The sequence below is a fragment of the Pieris rapae genome, chromosome 1 (assembly GCF_905147795.1).
Source record: "Pieris rapae chromosome 1, ilPieRapa1.1, whole genome shotgun sequence".
Taxonomy (NCBI): domain Eukaryota; kingdom Metazoa; phylum Arthropoda; class Insecta; order Lepidoptera; family Pieridae; genus Pieris; species Pieris rapae.
In genome coordinates, this window is record NC_059509.1 from 9,496,401 (window position 1) to 9,519,695 (window position 23,295).

The following is a 23,295-nucleotide window of genomic DNA, read 5'->3' on the forward strand; positions in this document are numbered from 1 at the left end:
AAGCAATTTCTAAAAGCTCATTTTTATAGTATTTATTTTGCAAGCGTTTTGAAAGATTCGAGAGTACCAATTTTTATGGAGCAACTTGCAACAAAGTGCAATTTTCTTTAAGAACTTTTCCAGTATAAAACTGCTAACTTTAATTAAAATCTTATTACTTATTTCCCTCACAGTGAACAAGAAACAGTTAAAAATTTTGGAGTGAAATAATATTTTTTTCATATATATATAGTATTACAAGTTAGGGTCAGATTTGATTATTGATTATCCAAAACTATTTGTAATAGTAGTATTTGATTAGTATTTACAGATACATATAACAGATATGTTATTGGGTGTAAGTTATGTGGGCTTCAACAAGAGTGAGTTCGAATTTCTCATTGAAGGAGACACCAACTACGTCAAGGTCGCATGACTCTAAGTCGCCTGTTAGCACTAGGTTGACAATGCATAGCTTAGCATGTGACCTCCAAAGATAAAAAAATACATTTGGGCATTTAAGTTACATGCATTTTATTAAGGTTACCAATGACATGATATAAAACAGAATAGTGAATTCAGTGCGAGTGGTTTTAGGTGTGCACGGAATTAACGTATTAAAGCCATGTTTTTTGTAGTTACAGATGAATACATTATTTTTTATTACTGTCTTTTATTAACATAGCTTTTACACATTAAAAAAAATCTTTTTCCGGATTGAAGCTACATTAATTTTAAATTACATTGACACAACAGATAATTAAAACGGAAGGCTTTACTTTGAATGAGTGAATAATTAATTGCTTTAGTTATTTTTATGATTAGAAGTATTTATGAATCTGGAATTCGGATATTTCAATAACAGCGTATCAATTCTTAAAAGGCACGAACTGTGTGCGCAATATAATGGCGAGCACATACCATCAGGATCACACATCATCAACACACCCACCTAATCTGTCAGTCGCACCCTATTTTATAAAAATATGCAAGTAACAATCATAATACCTATTTTCATAGAAACTATGTACTCCATGACATAGTCGTCGATTTAAAACGTGTTTAAATCTACTTGAAAAATTTAAACGCACTGAAGCAGTACATTGAGTACATTGAGTCTCTTGAGACCCTATTCGGAAAATGAGCGTACAACTTTGAACATCCAACTTGGAATTACGTTTTCTGAAAGAGGAATAATGAATGTAGTATATTTGTTCGGGCACATCCAAAACTTGCAAGGGTTCAGATCAAATAGCCTTTACTTGTTATTTATCAATTTTTGTCGCTGTTTGCCTTAACTGAATTTTAAGTAACTTATATATACTGTAATGTAGTGTGAAATATTGTTATTATTGCCTCTTATTTCTCTTAATTATTGCACTAACTACTACAGGAACAACTTACAAGACGTATAAGTTGTAAGTTGTTCACAATCCTTAAAAGGCCGGCAACGCAGTCGCGAGCCCTCTGGTATTGTGAATGTCCATGGGTGGCGGAATCACTTAACATTAGGTGAGCCTCCTGCCCATTTACCTTCTGTTCTATAAAAAAAGTGAGAGTTCGTTGACCATAGCAAGAAAAATATTAAAAAGCTAAAGGCAGGCAGACTATTTAAATGTTAATACAAACATTACAATTTACTAATCGTTTGATTAAATAAATTTTACTAATTGTTCTGACAGTTAAAATTATTGCATAAAATTTCATTTCGTTATTTTTCAGATCGAACTAGACTCAATTACCTACCATCCAATAAAAATATTTATAAAATTAAATCAATTTCTTGCTTATATTTTCATGAATTTTAGATCCGTCGTCAAGCACTGGCGGTCCTCTATTAATTAATTAATTAAATAAAATTTACTAGATTGCAAGTCATCGTGAAGCTATCTATAATGAATGAATTATTATTTCTTTTAGGACAGATTTAAACAATATTGTTCAAATTCTATATTTAAACTAGCTGCCCCCGCGAACTTCGTTTCTTCTTAATTAGATTTAACTGAGCCTACATGTTTAGTACATACCAACATGGAACATTTTGCTATGCTATCCCAGAGACGGTTCGGTTTTCCGGAATGAAATCTTTTTAGGATTTTTTGTAAATTTTTCTCTGTATAAACCTCAGAGTTCACAACATAAGTTTTTTTATAATGAAATAAAAAATATGGGTAAATTGTAAAGGATTGAAAATGCAGGGCTATATGTATTAACCCATGTTGTATCATAAAAAAAAAATATTTACCTAAAATTAAAAAAACAAAAAAAAATTAAGAGTGGATTACCCTTAACATTTAGGAGGATGAAAAATAGATGTTCTCCGATTCTCAGACCTACCCAATATGCACACAAAATTTCATGAGAATCGGGAGAGCCGTTTCGGAGGAGTTTAACCACAAACACCGCGACACGAGAATTTTATATATAAGATATTCTTACGAGACTAAGGGCCTGTTTCACAATGTCCGGATAAGTTCCAAATAAGCTATTACTTATTGGTAGGATAAATAGTATTTCTGCGTTTCACGACTGTCAGATAGCGCAGTACGTCATGAAATGCGAAGTATCTTATTTGGAACTTTTATCTTTCGAATAATTTATGTGTTGCATAGCTATTTGGCACTATATCCATACATTGTGAAACAGGCCCTTAAGAGAATATTTGACGTATTAAAAACACTATTGTGTTTTTTCAAAGAAATTTTACTTATTGAAAAATTTTACCTGTACTTCAAGTAGATGGTATTTGAACGCTCTCGTGTCTCGGATTAGAACGAAAACCGGAAACTCTGTCACTGCTTTCATCTTATTCCGGTTGTGTTGCAAATCAAATCAATCGGAGTATGTACGTATTATATGTATGTGATGAATATGAATATATGTATTTTTATTCTTTGAGTTGTCTATGCAGACTTCAGACTTAAAGGTTCTAAAGAATTTGATTATATTTTATACATATTATGTAGGTAATAAGAAATGTGTGAAGATATTTGCGAACACTACTTTCGAGTTCTGACTTAAAACCCTATAATAGTGCAATGTGCATAGTAGTATCGTAGTTTCTTAAGTTAAAATCTTAACAAAAATAATAACAATGTGTAGTGTGTAAATCTACCACAGTCCGTTTTACAAGGCATGTTCTTTTGCGAACTAGCGAACTGTGGAATCGACTCCCGGTGGGGGTCTATTCAAAATTCGAGCGTACTCCTCCCTCAAAGGCCAGTGACGCACCTACTGAAAATGGGTGTCTATAAGCTATAATGATGCCCTTTTTGGGCGTCCGCCGGCTCGTTTGCCCCTCTATTATATAGAAATAAAAATAGCAGACTAAGAATATGGCTGTAAGTTAGGTAAGCCGTTAAGTGGTAAACTTCGATACGACACAAGGTTATAGAAAAATAATCTCATGAAAGTGTAAGTACTGCTCAGCTTTCATATTGCTGAAAGAGAAATATTAAATGAAATTTCATGTTCAACTGAAATCATTGCCATTGGTCTATACCAAACACTATTCGAGAATAAAGAGAGAAATAGAACGTTCAGGTACTTTACGCTTTTAAAATTTACTGAGCGTAGGGTAGTAATACGTCCGTTCCGCACGAAATTTGGAATAAAAGTGAGTCGACAGCGCCGGTTTTGCTGCGCCTTACATATGTTTCTGGTCCAAGATGACGTTAGTCTCCTAACAGTATATTATTAAAATAACTAACTTCTTTCGTTAGTTGACAGTTAATGAATGTAAATGGAGTTTAATCATAAAATATTTTTATGGCTTGTTGGCCTCTATCGAGTTATATTTTACCTATGAGTGAGCTGAGCTTTGGTCTTCAAACAAAGATATTCCCTGCTCTTAATACCAAAAAATTAATTTTGCCTACACGAAACATAGACAATTTTTTTTTGTTGGACCTGTTTTTTTAATTAAAATTGTAACCATTTTAATAACATTTAAAATTACATATTAAGTTGTTTATATACCATATTTAAATATTTGTCTAACATAGCACGAACAATATTACACATATAATATTAGACTCTGTATTAACCCTAACTAAGATTTAGGGTTGATACAGAATCAAGTTGAGTTCAGGTCTCAAGAGAAAATCCCAAAGCCAACATAAGGCCCTTTGCACCCATAACCCGCCATAAATTATACTTAGTTTCTAGGTCAAGGACCATCGAGCATCACAAGGAGCATCGTAATAATAGATAAGGATATTAAACTAAAACAACAAAATAAAGATATTTTGGGTTTGAGCATGAGTATAAGTTTGTAACTATTCTATCTTGTCCAATATTTCATAAGTTAATCGTAAATATTTTATTAAGTGTACATTAATTTGAAAATTGATTGATTGATTGAAATAAAGTTTTGAATGGTTTTACATTTCAGTTTAAGTTTGTCTCAAGTAAAAAACATTACTTTCACACTCATTGACTTAGCTGGTGATCTTCTTGAATACCTTACGTATGGATGTTTGAGTCCAACATAATTCTGGTTCAGCAAAGTGCAGCAAGGACACGCGTAACATTTCCTTACCTTTAAAAAAGGTATAGCATAAGACGCTTTTCTCGAAGCTTCCCGCCCAATTGGAGTATGAAGGTTGTCACCGATAATTATGTGGCATGTTCCGACTTCAACTCCGTGTACGCAAATAATCGTTCATTGCTTTACAGACGACAGCACTGAGGATACTCTTTTTACTAACAGCTATTTCTCAGTTTTTCACGCAGTTGTCGAACAGTACCGGAAGAAACTTAGCTTCGTGGTGTTTTTCCCAATTTAACCCTAAGAAGACACAACTTTACGAGTTTAAAATCAATCAGAGAATCACAACTCGATGATATATGTCATTTTATTTTAAACAAGACCTGAAAGCATTTTCAAAGAAAACGGCAGATTGTTGCAAAGTGAAAACGCATAAAAGATTCTTTACAATGTGTCGATAAAAGCTTTCATCCTTTTTACTGGTTGTTTATGATCCTATCGACGCGGGTGTATGTGAGGAATGATTTAGTGTAGCTTTTCATTATTACCTTTATGTTTTGATAGGTGATTAAATCTTTTTCCTGACAGTAATATCTAAAACTAAAGACGAAAAGCAAGGTCCATTTTATTTTATTTCTTATTTGTTTCAATTCAATTTTCAGACTCCCAGAACCAACATTGGGTTCCGCGAGCCTCTTCACAGGATGTGTTCTTCTCTAGATTCAATTAAAAACATTGACCCTTTTTCGCACTCCACTACTGCTTTGTTTAAGAATAGAATAAAGCAGCTCTTAATGTCAGTCTCTTAAGTCTCTGTCTAATTATGTGTGTTGTTGTCATGTATTATTTTTATGGTTGTATAAGTGTAACCTGTTGTGGATGCATCCAATGTGTTTGTATTGTGTTTTATTTTTGACTTTGTTTTTATTATAGGGATGTATCTGTTTGGTTTCCCAATAAATAAATAAATATAACAATTAACTGCTTTAACATGTGACGAGGGTTTTGATATAATGGAGCATTTATAGAACATATTGTAAAAAAAACAATATTTTATTGCCAGTGCTTCCTATTCAGACACCCCTGGTTTGAGAAGTGTAAATTTAGAAACATTATTTTTTACTGGCACTTATAGGTGTACATTTAGTAACCAACATGAATAAAATGTATTTTGATTTTGTGATTTGTCTAACTAAAAGACGGTTATTGGTGAATAATACAACAAATCCTTTCAACGACCTATATTTCCAAAAAATGAGTTGCCTCTTTCCTTGTAATATACCTGAATACCTTTTAAGGTATAAAAGAACACTTGCGCGTTATAATGTTTTTTTCTGAGTGCGCGTTCGGCGCTTAGTTTGCGAGCGAAATGCGCGCTGGGGTTGCAGGATCATCGCACGAACAAAAATGCACGCGTGCAGCATGCAAACGGCTAGCGAACTGCACATTCGCGGCATATTCGCCAGATGTGGACGCACCCGTAAGTTCTTGAAATTCTATCAGATCATCCTGATATGACTTTCAGTTTCAGAGTAATGTGATAGAAGCACACAAACATTTTTACAAATGTAAAACAAAACCAGATTATATTATACCTTATCTGTACAAAATATTCTTATAGCTTATTATTTTAATCATATAAAACAAAAGATGTTTTGACCAAATCGTAAATAATGTACATATAAGACCACAGGTCAGTGGAGCAGGGTTTTCTTTAAGAATACGGTGACCTAGTCTTAACGTTTATAAAAACAGCTTTCCAATGAATGCAGTGTAGATGCTTTATTATGTTATTCATAGTTTTCATATTTAATTTATTCTGTTATATTTTTCTATTATTTATTACCGATATAATAGTTTAAAATAAACATCAAGTGTTATCAGCGCGAAAATAACAGAATTTTCTTAGCAATACACATTGAAACCTGTACAATTATGTTTATACTGTCTAAACTAAAATTATAGGATGGCGTCCTGATAAGAAAAAGTCAATATTCACATTTAGTACTGATTTGTATTCAATCTATAGTTTTGAATTGTATTTGAGATGTAAGTTGTTGTTGAAAATAAATACAATACGAAATTTTGGAAGAATCTGCTAAAATCTCGAACAAACATATTTCTTTAAATTTCCAATGTATTTCTTCAAATATTGTATGTTGAGTACATTATAATGCAACAAGTACATTTGGTATTTGTACCAAATATTTAATATTATATTACTTTGCGAATATTAATTATTATGAAAATAAGAAATATAAGGTAAAAAACAACTTATAACAGACTTAATAATATATGTATAAAATATATGTGCATTATATCAAATACATCATCACCACATGTCTATGGTGGCAAAGACTTACAGCATGACAGTATAGTGAGGACCGTATCGTTTGAATCGTTAAACGAATGTCTTATGCATGAAATGGCATCTCTCGAAAGATATTTTATATTAAAAAGGACATGCACGTTAATAAAATGTGGATTTGTGTTGAAAGTAATAAGTAAAAATACGGTTTTTCATAAGTGGAGATTAAGTGTAATAAGTAAAATGGACAAATCCGAAAAATACTTTTTTGAATATCAAACGTTTCATAAATTTTAAAATTATATATATATTATGATAAATTGAGGGTTTCTTAATATTAATCTTTTGAGAATACATTATATTATATTTTCACTAGCCCACATCACAGGAAATTATTTAAATTTAAAGTAAAACTGTTCCATTACAGTTTGTTTAATGGTTTCTATTGCGCTGTGTGTTAATTCAGCGTAGCTGTGTAAAGATGAAATAGAGCTTTGATCGAAAGATAAATATTAATTTTATAACTAGCTCGTGATACCGTATTATCTGAAATAAATACGGCAAGGTTTGCCAGAAGAAAGTTTGTACTATTATTAATCTAAAAAGTTTTAAGTACTAAAGATACTTAAAACAGCAAATTATTGAATTTATATAAATATGATTTATGATTAAGAAACGGAGTAATACAAAAAAAAAACTAACAAAAACAAAAAACAAAAATTTCCTTTACTAAGTTAATATTCTTAAACTAGTATATAAATAAGTAGATTAAAATAATATATACTATATATGCGTATGCGTATTTTCTCTTATATTATGAGATGATATGTATTATTTATGGGGATGTCTATAAATAATACATATAACTGTCAAATATTGTATGCATTTTATTTTATATATCATGAAACATTTCACCCATCGTGGGTTTGTAAACTAACCTTCTTGTAAAAAATCATACTTGCAGATAAATTCCTTTAGTTAAAAATAGCAATACAGATTTAATTGAAAAAGGCAAATGAGTACTTTACTTTAAAATGTGCAATTAAAACTGAAACATAATTGTTTTTATAAATTAGGATAAAAATGTAAGTACCAATATTAAATAACTAATTTAGGTTATCCAATTATAAAATATAAAATGAATTATATTTCGAATGCAGCAGCCTTATTTTTAAAAAATGAAATGTTAATATACTAATCATATTAAAACCTGCGTTATTATTTATTTTTATTTTTACATTTAGGTACAAAAACAGAAAACTTATTATAATTACATACATACAATTATTACACACTAAACAACACTTGAAAATCTGATTTCCAATTACATCTGTACACAGCATTTACACTAAATATCAACTAAACAACATACACATATCAAACTGAATGACAAAAAAAAAGAAAATAAAAAAGAAAAAAAAGAAAAGAAAAAATCATCTGTAGAGGCATATTTTCATGATTTTCTATATTCTGATAAACTGCTATACGCTATTCGAATACATATACATAAGTAATGAAACTCATTATATAACAAAATATCTCTAACGCAATTCATGAAATTAAAGCACATATTTTAATGAAAGGAAATATGTCTGAAAGGAACTTTAAAGACTTGTTTATAGTTTCAACAAATTGCTATCTACCCTGACCGTTCCGTACCGTTAGTCGTGTAAAATTATTTTTTATCATTATATTAATTGTCATATCTACGAGATCGTCTCCATATCACAGTGTAATTTTACTGTGTGTGATTTTCGGTAAACTATATGGTCTGGGTGAATATTTATCAATCTTTATACCCGATGTGTTCATTACCACCAAAAACTCTTATGAGGCCTATGAATAATCATTATAAATGGCTCTTTGTGTATATAGTGACCCATATGCTCATTTTAACATCGATCGAGTTACAATCTCACATAAGTCCAGCCAGTAAATCTCTCTAAATACCAAATACAAAATTGTAGCAGAAAATTTAAGCTTAATATCTCCTACGTCCGGCTCGTACAAAGTCGTTCAGTCAATTTCCGGACGCACTACTAACACCATGTGCCATTTAATTCGAGTACGTAACTTAACTAGATTAGACAGTTTATATTGTTTTATAGGAAAACATTTTAAAATATATACCTTATAACTTTGGAACATAGGAAGTGACTATAAAATTAATTACGATTTTTTTACATTTAACGGGTAACAGAACATAGTATGGGTGATGGGTAATGTAAACCAAATATGACAATTTTTCGAAAAATATTCATAGCCAAATAATCTATGGCACATATATTTTACATTTACCAACTACCAATACCAATTCGACTTAGAGTCCTTTAGGAAAGAGCGTACCAGTTCTTAAGAGGTCTCACTCTCGAGACCTCTGGCATTGAGAGTGTCCATGGGCGGCAGTATCACTTAACATCAGATGAGCCTAATGCCCGTTTGCCTTTTTGCGTTTGCAGTTCCATACAAAAAAATCCTTAAAAATATAATAATGGTCAAGAGGCTTGTTAATAAGAATAAAACATTGAATACGGTCAATTGGAAGGAGCTGGTACTTGGTACTGATTGTCGTGAAAATTTTATTTATTTTAACGTGAAAGAACAAAAAAAAGATATGAATATTAAGCTTAAGAAGAAGACGTTGATATATAAAATGATTGGTTACGTAAATACATTAAAAAATATTGAACTAAATATTTGTTCTCTAAATAAATAATGTTTATGTTTCAGGTAAGGCGAATTTTTAAATCTTCGCTAGGGTAAGCTTTAATCACATAATATTTTGAATGTTTTTATGAAGGTAATATCTTGTAAGTTTTTTTTGGCACCTACAAATATTACTCACCATGACTCTGATTGGGCAATTATCTTTCAAGGAATGATACTTTTTACATCCCGAACTAACTAAAAATTTTGATAATTTGTAATTGTAATATTTTTAACTATATATTACAATGACATATCAAAATTAAATTTTATTAAAGTCATATTAGTAACTATGTACAGTTATGAAAGTAAAAAATATCAATATTTAGATTTACTATTAGTACCCAAATAGGGGCGTAATGTGAGTGAAAAGAAGAAACTATCCGATACTCTTTTCAATTGCCAAGATCTAGCCTACAGCGACAGTATACAACAACACAAATCGAAGTCGATCAAGGTTAAAATGTGTACTATACACGTTTTCGCCTGGTCGAATTTTCACATAGTCATCAAATACTCTAGTACACCGCACAAGTATCATGACGTACGTCCCAGATATTGTCCTCTTCGCACATAGTGCAGGGCGAGGGACAACCCGAGGCATGGACGTTATCTCACGAAAACTGACTGGCTGATATATCTTACTGTTACTTTGCTTTATTGATCAGAGAAACGGATGCATGACAGGACTCATTTAGGGTTGAAGCGCCCCTTTCTTATTTATTAATTATCTTAAATATATCAGCACTTATCAATCAAGGTGACACTTTATTACTCAAGATGTCATATAGAACATGGTATGGTTGCAGCTGCTTACAAACATTATGCAAAAAAAAAACTTGGCGATCAAAAAGAGTGGCGGAGAGTTTATTGCCAGTTCTTCTTTTCCTTTCTACGCCCTTGATTTGAGAACTGGCAGTAAATGTAAAATTAGAATCATTTCATGAATATTTCTTTTTTTTGACGTTCATAAGTGTACATTATGTTACCTATATGAATAAATGATTTTTGTTTGTTTGTTTATCATAATTATTAATTTACAAAATTTCCGATAAGTAAGTGTAATAAGCAAGAAAGTACTGAAAATAATTATATAAAAACGCCAATGATCATTAGAATGTCTATAATATAATTACTGGGTACATATTACATTTTGTTATAAAGCCAAACGGTTTTAGCTAAAAAATAAATATAATCCGAAACTACAGACCTATGCTTCTATTTGGAGATCGTAATCGTAATTTAATGACTATTCGTTAAATATCATTTTTATACCATAAATATCAGGTTATAGCCTAATTAAATCTCTTTTCTCCTTCCGTGACTGTAATTACATCACCCGGAAAAATAAATGACGCAATAAAAATAGTTCATCTATCGAATTGTTTGCTTTATTTCGGTTCGTAGTTTAAAAAATGTTTAATTTGTTAAACATACAAGAATGACATACATTTATGAGTATTCTATGTAATAATAAAATAGGTTGGTACAATGATGAGAATAAGATTTTTAGAACTACTTTACTGTACACATTTTTTTTTAATAATAAAAACCAAATGCTATGTTCCTCTATAACCTTTAGATATAGCCTTGGACAGCCGTCTCTTGGACATAGCCTGTAGATTAAGGACACGTCGTCGTCGATTTTGGACCTGAAGACTAGTGGACTTCCTCGCTTTTTCCCTTATCGTACGTAGTGTTTATTGCGCACATTGAAATCAAATCAAATCATTTATTCCAATTATATAAAACTATACCTAAAATGGCACTTTTGAACGTTAAATTAAAAATAAAGATGATTCTGATTGCCCCTTCCAAAAGGTAGTTTCATGTGGAGAAGTATGGGCAAGAAACTCCACACTTACATTTTCAAAATAGAATTTACAATATTTGTATAAATTAGTTAAATAATTATAATACGTGAAGACAATGTACTCCCAGAATAAAATTACTATAGACCTGTTGTACCTGTACCTCTAGAATAATAGACCAGCTATTGTATATGTTGTATTTTTAGTATCATTTTCAGTTCATCACATATTTACAAATATCGAAACCGTAGAATATTTTAATAAAAAGAACAATAAAACAATGTGTTAGATAAACATAAAATAATGCATTTTGCATATTATACAACAAAACTTATGTAAAATTTGATCAGCAACCAATTTATGCACAGCCAGGATATGAACGCACGAACTCAGAGCTTTCACGCCCTTAGCAACGAGGAAAGCATTTATAGTTTATTTACTATATTATATATTATATTTTGTTACACCAAGAAAAACACTGGACAAGGTATTACTAAGAATTTTTCCTGTTATAGTTAGTCTAATAAATCTGGCAAGAGCGCGCTAGTCTCTCAAGATTAATGGTAGGCTCCAACGTTACATAACATTAGACGCCCCAAAATATTGGAAATTAACAACCATGACTTGGAAATTTGGTTACTGCAACCATATATATTATAATATCGACCAGTAGGTGAAATTTTCACTTCATTATTTCAAAAATCATCATCCAGTATAAAATGTATGAGGCTGTAATGGGTGTTTGGATGGATTGTAAGATTTAAGGTTGGCTTTTTTATAATTTGTGACCTAGCATCATTAGTAAATATCAGTAAGTAAATAAATCATCTGGTTCAGAAAAACTGCCAACTGAATTTTGCGAGACAAGATTTACACAAGTATTACAACATAGAGGGCAAAATTACGAGTTGCGCAGTGCTCACACTTTGCTATCGCCGCAACACACACCGTTTTATTTAGACTTAAGATTATTTTCACGTTAAATATAGGATTACTTGAGGCTTAGTTGAAGCATGTAACGAGTAAACGAATATTATATGTATTTACATAAGATATATATGTATGAGAATGCTGCCAACGACGTTGTTCTAGGAAACCTATTAATTATCTTTATAAACGTTATAAGTTATAATTAATGATATTCAGAATCTTTAATGTTCAAGATGTTTAAATCACTAACAAAAATGGGAGAAATATCTGGGTCTTAGAAAAGATACATATTTAAAGTGGAATATTCATACACACGTAATAACCCAAATAATACTTTTAGGCAGATTTTGGTCAATATCAAAATATATTCCGCAATTCGTAATGCATAAACAAAATTTCTAACTTACAAACACCACAAAATATATTATTAACCTCATTATTTTCATACAATATTTTAACACAGACTGATAAAATTTACCACATATACTTATTTATAGTACCTGTATCTCAATTAAAAAAATAACTAACTCTTTTCATAGTAGCTTATCATTAAAAAAATCAGATACAAAACTACACGCAATAGTCGTCGAGCGATTTTACTTATCCTGTCGAAGCCGCGTACAAATTATTTGAAGATGTCTTTTAGGTATGAGGGTGTGCAATTATTTAATCAATTACCATCAAAAAGGCATTAAAGATGCATGTAGATTGAACATAGTACACTAAAATTGGGACGGCTAGGGGCGAAGTGTATCTCGCTCGTATATACATATTAAGTTTCTCACGTGAATAAAATACATATTTGTAACGAGAAATACAATTATTTAAACATAATGTTACAGGGCTATTACATGCCACGCTCTTCCACTATTTCAGATATAACCATCAATAAAAAGCAAAATCAATGAAGTTTATTAGGTCAAATACGCAGTTGATGTTCGCTTCATTTGCCGTGTTTACTTTAATCATTTTGGCAGTCCTGCCACAAGGCATTCGCTAAAGTCTTGGCTTGATGGACAACTGTGCGGTCAAGTTGTTACGATTCTGGGGCAAAAATTATTAAAAAAAAATCATTAGTGGTCGCTTCTCCTTAGGTAACGGGGAGGGGGACAAGACTGAAGACTTGGTCGAAAGATTAGGATCCTGACGGATGCATTTTACTGTTAGGAAGGAGTATATTCAATGATATATGAATACGCCCATGCCTGGACCCTTTAAAATATTAAAAACGTGATGAGCTAAATGAGAGATTAGACTAGAAGATTGGGGCATTTTTTGTATATCATTTACATAACTTTGAATGATATCTCTGGATATAATAGAGAGACTGGGTACCCGCCAAGCAAAAACCTGAGGTGAAAGTCTCAACTTTCGGATGACCGCGCAGCCTCCAACTTGGTTATAACATTTATTTTATTTATTTATTTATTAACACTTTGTTGCAAGCAACTGGCGGCCTTATCGCTTTAGAGCGATTTCTTCCAGACAACCACCTTACCATTTAGGTACAAAAATATATTTTTCAATGTTTCTAATGTAAGATCATCGGTGTGGGTATTTGTCATTCTATCGAATTAGTAATAACCATTTAAGTTTAAATATTAATAAAAAGAATTAAATCTTTTTATAATTAAAAAATTTAAGTATAAAAAGATTAAATTAAATAAAATATTTTATCCAGTCAATGAGGTGATAATTTCTTTGATATTTGATGGGGATATTCCATTGAACCAAATTTCCGATAACACCGGTTTATATTTAACGTAGATAAAAGAAAAACACAGTTATTACATACAAAAGATGTTAAGGGTCATTTATTTATAAGTCCATGTGTGTGGGTAGGGCCGGCGACGTACCTGTTTCTTAGGCTCGTTGCTTATAAATAAAAATTAATATTATGGACCGGTCTGAAACCCCAAAAAAGTACATTGTTTCTTTCCATTTTGCGTCATCATTTCTTGAAGTAGGCAAAAATATAAGGTGGAGTTGAGTAGGTTAGGTATACATTTGAATGATGAATACATAAATAACTTCGCTTGATAGAAACAGAATCCAAACACTGATTTAATTTTTTAGCAAAAATGAATCTTATTTCTATTCTATATTATATAGAACATGATTTTGAAAAGCAATTACACCCCAGTTTGTACAAAGAATACTGTATAATTTGGAATAATAAGTAGAAGTATAGTTTATAATATATATAGGTATAAGTAGCAATAGTATGTGTATACATTCTGAGTGAAACTAAGTAAACATTTTCGAATTTCAAATATGCGCGATTTTAAAAGACGAATCCTATTCAATAACACTCCCTAATCACTGAAACACACAACCGTGAACAATTTGATTTACACTTTAACCAGACTTAGCTAACTGTGCAAAGATTAGTTTGAATATATAAAAACACGTAATCAATATAATGTTTTAAAGCACATGCAAAACTGAAACTGAGACTGTATGAAAAAGAATATAATTTAATAATTACCCTAGCAGCAGTTGTGAACTTTACTGAAATATTCGAAAAACAATGCGACCCGCAGACAGTTGAATTATTGCCACCATGAATTATTTACGATACGTTAAAATTAAAACATTTTTATTTATGCCTTCCGAAAAATACAATACAATGCAAATGTGTATTTAATTAGGTATGCTCTAAATAATTTATGGCCCAAGTTCTCAGGGCGTGACATTTTATGCCTTATGAAAGTATAATGAACGAATCTCAAGGTAACATTGTATTTTGGTAACATATTAATAAGGTAAAGTGTATTTTAATTTAAATGATGAGGAGATTTTTTGACACTTTTGACAACCAATATATGACGTATATATTGGTTGTCAAAATTAAACTGCCATATATAATATATTGGTTAATAATACATACGTCAATATTTTACAATTTTTTTTTATAGAACAGGGGGCAAACGGGCAGGAGGCTCACCTGATGTGTAGTGATACCGCCGCCCATGGACACTCTCAATGTGAATATATCGTGTCCATTCAAACCTTTATTTTAATAAAGGTATTGGGATACGATGAATCCTTGACTCGGTAAATTCTTTAATTTGAGGGGAGAGCCCCTCTACCGATGAGATGAACATTAAAAGTTCCGAAAGCCATGACATGACATTTTGTATTGGATTTTCTTTTCTTTTGCTATTGTTTACGTCAAAATTCCAATGTTTTGTACAGTTACTCAATAATATAAGTAACCGTACGAACCCCATTTCATTTTCATATAAGCATATATTATGTGTTAACATTCGATTTTTAAAATTTGAATACGTTCAGAAATGTTGAAAATTTAAAAAATCGTATTAGTATCGCAAACTTAACACACACAGGACAAATATGTATAACATAGTAAATGTATAACTACGCGATTAGCTTGAGCAGGTTAATCCATGCTTATCCAAAGATCCGTTTAGCACGGCCTCTTCGGAATTTGTCACGTAAGAAAATTTGTATTGTCATAACATTTTATGTCTTACACAAATTGCTAGTATAAATATTCCAATAATTTGAACGTTTGTTTATTTTTTCTGTTGCGTGGGTATACTTCTTAATATAGGAAAACAAAGGTTATATTCGTGGTTCCTACTAACTCAGTATCTTTATACAACATGACATTCAGAGACGCTGAGGACTAACGATAGAGCGAAATTGCTAACCTAATTAAGCGTCCGATTTGTCAACTCCGAGGTTATGTAATGGAGCCCAGGGTAATATTAAAACTTGAAATTATTTTTATATTTATTGAGAAACGTCAAAAAGTTCACAAAAGACTCGTAGTAAAATGAAATTGATTTATATCATTGTAAAATAGTGGTTCAAAATAACTTTATTTCAATTTACATGCAAAGCTTGAACCAATATTATGAACATTTGCATAAATGCTTTTACAAAGTATATTTTCATTTCATACGATTTGCATCCAATTTCACAAATATATTGCGATCAGCATATTTTAAATAAGTTTTCGTGAGAGAATTCTTCTAAACCACATTTTAGTTGTGGATAGTATATTTTGCTGGGAATTATAAAAAGATAGCAATATATAATAATATATAACTATATTATACAAAAAGTCACGTAAGCTATATAACTGAAAGACTGCAATTTATAAAACATTTTTGTAAGACTTGTCATTCTATTAGTTACCCTCCAAGTTTAGTTTATTCGTTAAGAAGCGTATATATATATATACGTATGACTAATTACTTTCATGCGGTACATGTATGCATGTATATTCTGTACACAAGTAAGTCAAAACCCGAAATATATCACTTGATAATTTAAACATACAACATTTACAATCATTAATGTTCATTGTTAACAAGTCTGTGTGTAGATTTAACGGGCACTCACACCGAAGTTATACGAACTAGTGAAACTAAACATCAATAAATTGGCTGTGCATTACAGCCAATTTATTAATTATTTTTAACCTAGCACCTACTATTAAAATCGTAGAATACAAACGGTGTTTTTTTAGTACAATATATCTGCAGAGAATAACATAGAACAAGCACGCATAGAACAGACAATAGACAGTAACATCAATATCAGTGACATCTCAGCTGCTGAATATTTCACTGAGAACAGTCAGCAATAATAATAGCTTGATGAATATGCGATCTGGGTGCCCTCGTTTTTGATGACCTGCTAGATATTGTATTTCGCTATTTAATTACGTTTTGTAATGAAAACACAGAATAGTAAATTTACTTATGCCACTTCCCTACGAAAAACACTTTCCTGAATCTGTTACATTATTTTATTTTGTTATTTATTAGTCAACTTTGACGTTGTTTTCTTTGGAGTAGAGACTCTTAGGCTTCTGGGTTTAAGTGCGCAGGTACTTAAAAGATTTAAGTTGACGTCTGATAGATAGTACAAGTGGCTTTCCTCATTCACCGAATCATTAAAGGTATACCAAGTTTTTTTATGTATTTTAGTTATGTTTTATCCATTTAATATACTCCAATGTTCTTAGCAGAACTACGTTGCAATATATTCACGAATACTCGTATTTATTTTAAATTAAGGACATTCATTCAAATTGCAATGGAGTTTCTATGATGATTTATTTACGTACTTTTTTGTATATCATCAATTTAATAGATGGACATCTTTTCAATATTCACTGCAGCTGCAAACTTGTTTGTAAAACACCAAATGCTCGACAAGAATGGCAATAAGTCATTAAGTCTTAAACTGCAAGGTGCTATAACTATGCTGTTTGATGAAGATGGATAACATTAATACAACTATATTTGCAAATCCAGAAATATTTTATTGCCCGCCATTGTAAAAGAGTACCAGCCAGTTTACAGTTTACCAATTTTACAGATTAAGCCTCTTCTCTCTACCGCCAATATTGCGATATTGTATGTTAAAGAATACAACATTTTTTTATGAACACGTCATGTCTACAATCAAAAACTAAGCTTGGCTATGTTTGTCGTCATTTATCTCAACATTGGAATTTCTTGCACTCGATTCGATGTAAACTGATGTGTAGTTTTGTCAACAGATGGCACCACATGCTGTTTGCATTAGTAAAATTTATTAATTTATTTATTGTTATTCGATGACATATCCGATTCCAACAACGATCCAGTCGATCTTGAGTTATAAGTGGTGTAATTATCACGACTTTGTTTCATATATTAAGACTAGCCCCTGCGAACTTCGTTTCTCCTTGATGTGATTTAATCAGCCTACATTTTTAGTACGTATATCAACATGTAACATTTTGCTATGCAGAGATTGTTCGGTTTTCCTGTGACGTTTTCTATATATAAACCTCAGAGTTCAAGTCATAAGTTTTTAATTAACAAATAAAAATTAAGGTAAGTCGCAGAGGGTTGAAAATTTATTTAAATGTATTTTTTAATGTTGTATCATAAAAAAAATAAAAACATTTTTTTATCTAAAATTAAAAAAAAATATTTAGGGGTGAATTACCCTTAACATTTAGGGGGTGAAAAATAAATGATGTCCAATTCTCAGACTAACCCAATATGCACACAACATTTTATGAGAATCGGGAAAGCCGTTTCGGAGGAAAATCAACAACTAGCATAGTATATTACGCCCAACATTTTAGCTTTCTATTGCAAATTTAAATAATCTTCATGAAATAAACGTAGCAATAGAATTTCTTAGGATCTGCAGATTAAGTGGCGACCTTGTAAGACGAAGCCGGAAATTAAACGGGCCCTACGTAATAACCGTAAGACGTAAGACTTTGGACGCGCTGCTTGCACGAGCGGGGTGAAAGCAGAAGCGGTTTTATTTTAAAAAATAACTTAATTTTATTTTAAAATATTTTAATGTTTTAGGATATGATTAAGTAAAAAATAATATAATTTGGTATTACTTTAAAAAAATTGTGCATGTTTTGTTAAAAAAATCTGTCTTAACTAATCTAATCTGACATTGACATTTTAGAATGCACGGTAGACTTTTTTGTGAAAATATTTATTTGGCGAAAGTGCCACGACGGATTAGAGACTTGTAACATACTTGTAGTTGCCTGCTTAATTGGATTCTAACAAACATTTAATCGCTATTGCTATAACATAAAAATAATATTTCGTAAAAATTAGCTTAGCTTATTGCTATGGTCCTGGCCTAACCATAAGGCGCTTACACCTTGATAAATTATATGACATGGTTGACTAAAGGGATGTAATACTCACTAAAATTAACGAACAAATAACTTAATGTATATAAACTGATTTACTACCATTACGTGGCTAACACTGAAAATGTTTAGAACTAGCCATTAAAAACATTGCTAATTAACACTTTTTTTTATTTCAATTTAAGAACTCTTGGCAACCTAATGTAGTATATTGCATTCATTTGTCATTCGTTTTTGTGAATTAGCGGCAAATCTAAAACTCTTGTTACACGTGAATGAACCAAACGCGAAAAAATTTTCGGTCAATGATTTATTATGACTTTCGTTGTGGGCTTACTCAACATCAAAGCAAAGCTTCTTAATCAAGCCCCATCTGGTGCCACTGTTTACAATTTAGGTTAGGTTAGGTTTAACGAGTTTAGGCATGGACGTAGCAATCTCAACAACGATCGGCATGGCGGACGTCCTTTACCAGGGATAACTGAAGATAACATTAGTGCTGTGTGACGCATAATACGAGCAAATACGTGCAAGCCTAGGCATTGGTAAGAGTCAAGTTCAAAAAATATTGCATGAACATTTAGACGTAAGGAAGTTTTGTACTACATGAATTCCCTATACTTTTACTGACGACTCGAAGCAGGATCCTCCTTCACCACGAAATTGCTTCAGCGCAAAACGGACTGTTGAATAAGGGTGTTGTCGAGATAATGAGACATCCAAACAGTCCCAACTTGGAGCCCTGCGACTTTCATATATTCCCAAGAATAAAAGATAAAATTCTGGTGTTCGCTTTTCAAGCCTTGAAATTGCAGTGAGAGCGTACCAAAACGCCATAGAAGGAATAAAGAAGAAGAAGAATGGGACCACTGCTTTTCTCAGTGATTCCATCGGATGCGACGATGTGTAGGAACGAACGAAAAAAACAATAAACATTTTCAGTGTTAGTTAATTTTAACAATAATCATTTTTAAGCTTTTGAATTATTCTCACAATTTCACATGTAAAAATAATGCATAAAACCCAAGATTAAAAAAAACAACGTGCAAATAATTTCTCTACGCTAACGACTCTCTCTGCGTTCGTTTGTGTTAATTTTATTAAAATAATCTTATGATTCTCTTTCCTATACCATATTGAAATATACGCGTAATATTTTCCTATCTGGAACATAATATAGATTTTGCTGTTTTGTATTATATAGTGGTTTTGAACATATTTGTAATATAAATAGTGGTGGAGAAATGTGGTCATGACACTTTTTTACATAATTCTCGATAGTCACAAATCAGATGACAAATTTAACATACGGCTTCTATTAAAACAATTTATTGACGTGACAACGTATGCGGCGTTACTTCAGTCTTGCCGCATGCGGCATTACCTCGCTCGGAAGCGTTCCATATAAGGCTTGAAGTGCTAGCGAGACTACGGAACGAGCGACAAAGAGAAACAATCGTTCGTTAAAAATAAATGTCACTTGATCAATTCAATTGTGATTACCATGTACAAAATATCTCTCAAACAAATAACATTAAAATATTATTTTGTAATATGCAACCCTTGAACAGTATTTTCTTATGACGTTGTCACGTTCAACTATCGTCAGTAAACCAACTTTACAGACAACCGTTTTTTTTAATGAAGATTTACGTTGGATTAGAAATGTATAGTACTAAAATATTCTTCACAACTAGTAGATCTACAAGCTCCAGCTGACATTTGTTACAATCTAAGTTAAATAGTTAATGCAAATTACAATTATAATCAGCGCTTACATTATACAAGATCGTAATTTAACATAGAAATAAACGACGAGCAACAATTTAGCCGGAAAAATAACAAATTACCCGGGCGTAATTCAAAACAAAGAGTCGGCATAATATGGGTCGTTATGGAGAAAGAAATGAGTTAGGAGAAACGGGGCTAAGTCGAATGTAATGGTTTTCATTAGCTGCCTGGAGAGCTTATCAAGTATCAAAACGAGTTTGGCTGAAAGCTTTCTGTGTCGGGAACGAATTATGCTATCATAAGGGGTCGTGTTTTGTAAAACACTTGTGTTAAAATGCTAAAAAAAAGACTTGCGCAAAAATCGGAATGTAAAGTGATTTATATAAGTTATATTTCAAACATTTATTTGTGAAAGGTTGACATGAATTATGTATGTTCTCGAATCGATGAGCAAGTAATGTTTAACTGTAAATTGATCTGCTTTTTTGAAAAGCAGGCGAGGTGAAAACAATGAGACTTGCCGCTAATACTATAATAAACAACTTTTACGTTGAATATTATATCGAACCATACCTATCGAATCATACCCAAAACATGAGCAATGTTGGCCAAGTGGATTCAGTGAGTGACTCTCATCCCTGTGGTCGTAGGTTCAATGTCCGACTTAGTGCCAATGAACTTTCTTTCTATGTACGCATTTAAAATTCGTTCGAACGGCGAAGAAAAATATCGTGAGAAAAGCGTCTTGCCTTAGATCCAAAAAGGCAACAGTGTCTGTCACGCACAGAAAGCTGATCAACTACTTGCCTATTTGATTGCAAAAAGATCATGAAGCCGATACAGAAATCTGAGGCCTAGAAACACCAGAAGAGATTTTCATCAATTGTAACTAACAAAAACTTCGATTTCGCCAGCTACCTTAAAAAAAATCGTATGCTAATCGGTCCATTGACTTAAACGCTGTATCTCTCTTTGACTGACAGAAACACATAGACGTCAAACATATGACATCCTACTTTACACCCATTTACGTCGGAGATTAAAAAGCAGTCATAAACCCTAATAAAAGTGTGATATCACCATTTTTCATCCTGTATTGAGAAAAATGGCGTATGACTGAAAAACATGGACTGTGATCTGATGCATTAACATTACGAATGAAAAAACTGTACTGAGATTATAGGCTAAACATTTAAATGAATACTGCAACAAAATTTCGTTGGAGAAGTTTTCTTAAGTAAACGCAGTATGAGATAAAGTTATCTTTTATATGAAAACAAAGGTGCATAATCGATCATAAATTTCTGTAGAGAGACTGTAGTAAGATTCTAAGGAGTATGTAAATTGTATATATTTTCATTTAGTTTTGTTTATTAAGTCAATACATTTATAATATGTATTTGTATATCACTCTTATGCATTATGTATAAATTACCATATCCATCGAAATTTTCCTCAAAAGGAACGCCTCGTGGATGGAAATACCATGTTTAAAGGAAAATGCGTAACGTTAATAAAAACAAGCTTCCCTTTTCAATTGTTTTTCGCTAATATACATAAACAGGATGCAGACCAATTTATAATTTAATTTGAACATACAATATTCGACACTATATGCAAGTGCATGAGAAGAAAAAGTCAAGTAGATGAGTAAGCAATTGCTTTATGTGTAGATATATCATTTGTAGTGATAAAAAAAAGTTATAAATATTACCAATATCGTTTAAGTAATTATGATGCATTTATAATGTTTTGTTTAAGACGCTCTGGAAATTTTGTAATAATTTCGTAATTATGTGTATTTCGTAAAATATAATAAAAATAGATAATAAATCAATTACATAGGGACTTTTAATGAAAGAGAAAATGAGAAAATAAATGATCGAATTCAACTATATTCCAATAATACTGATTACCATTGCGTGAGTTCTACACAACAATTACAAAAATATTTTTGATAAAGGTTTTCATGCCTATTGTTAAGCTAGTGTATAGAGTTGTTGATATCAGTATCATTATTTCAAAATTATTCCAGTAATATAATTATTGGATAAGTGTAGAATGTATTATTAGTTTTCTTCATTCGCTTAATCTTAATAAATATATTTCTTGTGTGCGTGTGTATGTGACTGAACTCCTCCTAAACGACTGGACCGATTTAGACGAAATTTTTTGTGTGTGTTCAAGGGGATCTGGGAATGGTTTAGATTCACAATTTCATCCGCTGGACAATGTTTTTTTAATTAATTTTCAATTTCTTAGTTGTTGTTGATTTTGGAATGTTTTACGTTGGATCCGACAGACAGCGCTACCATCGCAGTGTCAAATTTTAAATAATATTCGAATTTTAATTTTAGTCTGTCCCGAAATTTAAAAAAAGTTTTGTTATCATTGTGTTATATCGTGTGTGACCATGTGCTGGATCGTTAGATATTGTCATAACATTTGAATAATAATTTTTATCAAAATGGCTTATTAAAAATTGAAATTTTGAAATTAAAGACGTGTAGACAGGACAACGTCTGTCGGATCCGCTAGTATTCATAATAAATATCTGAACGTCCGTGACTTTATTTGACTGTGGAAAGCCTTTTCTCCAAAATGTATTTACACCAAAGGCGTTTGTAACAATATCACTTGACTTCATTAAACATAAAAAATACAATTTGTTATCACTCTTGAT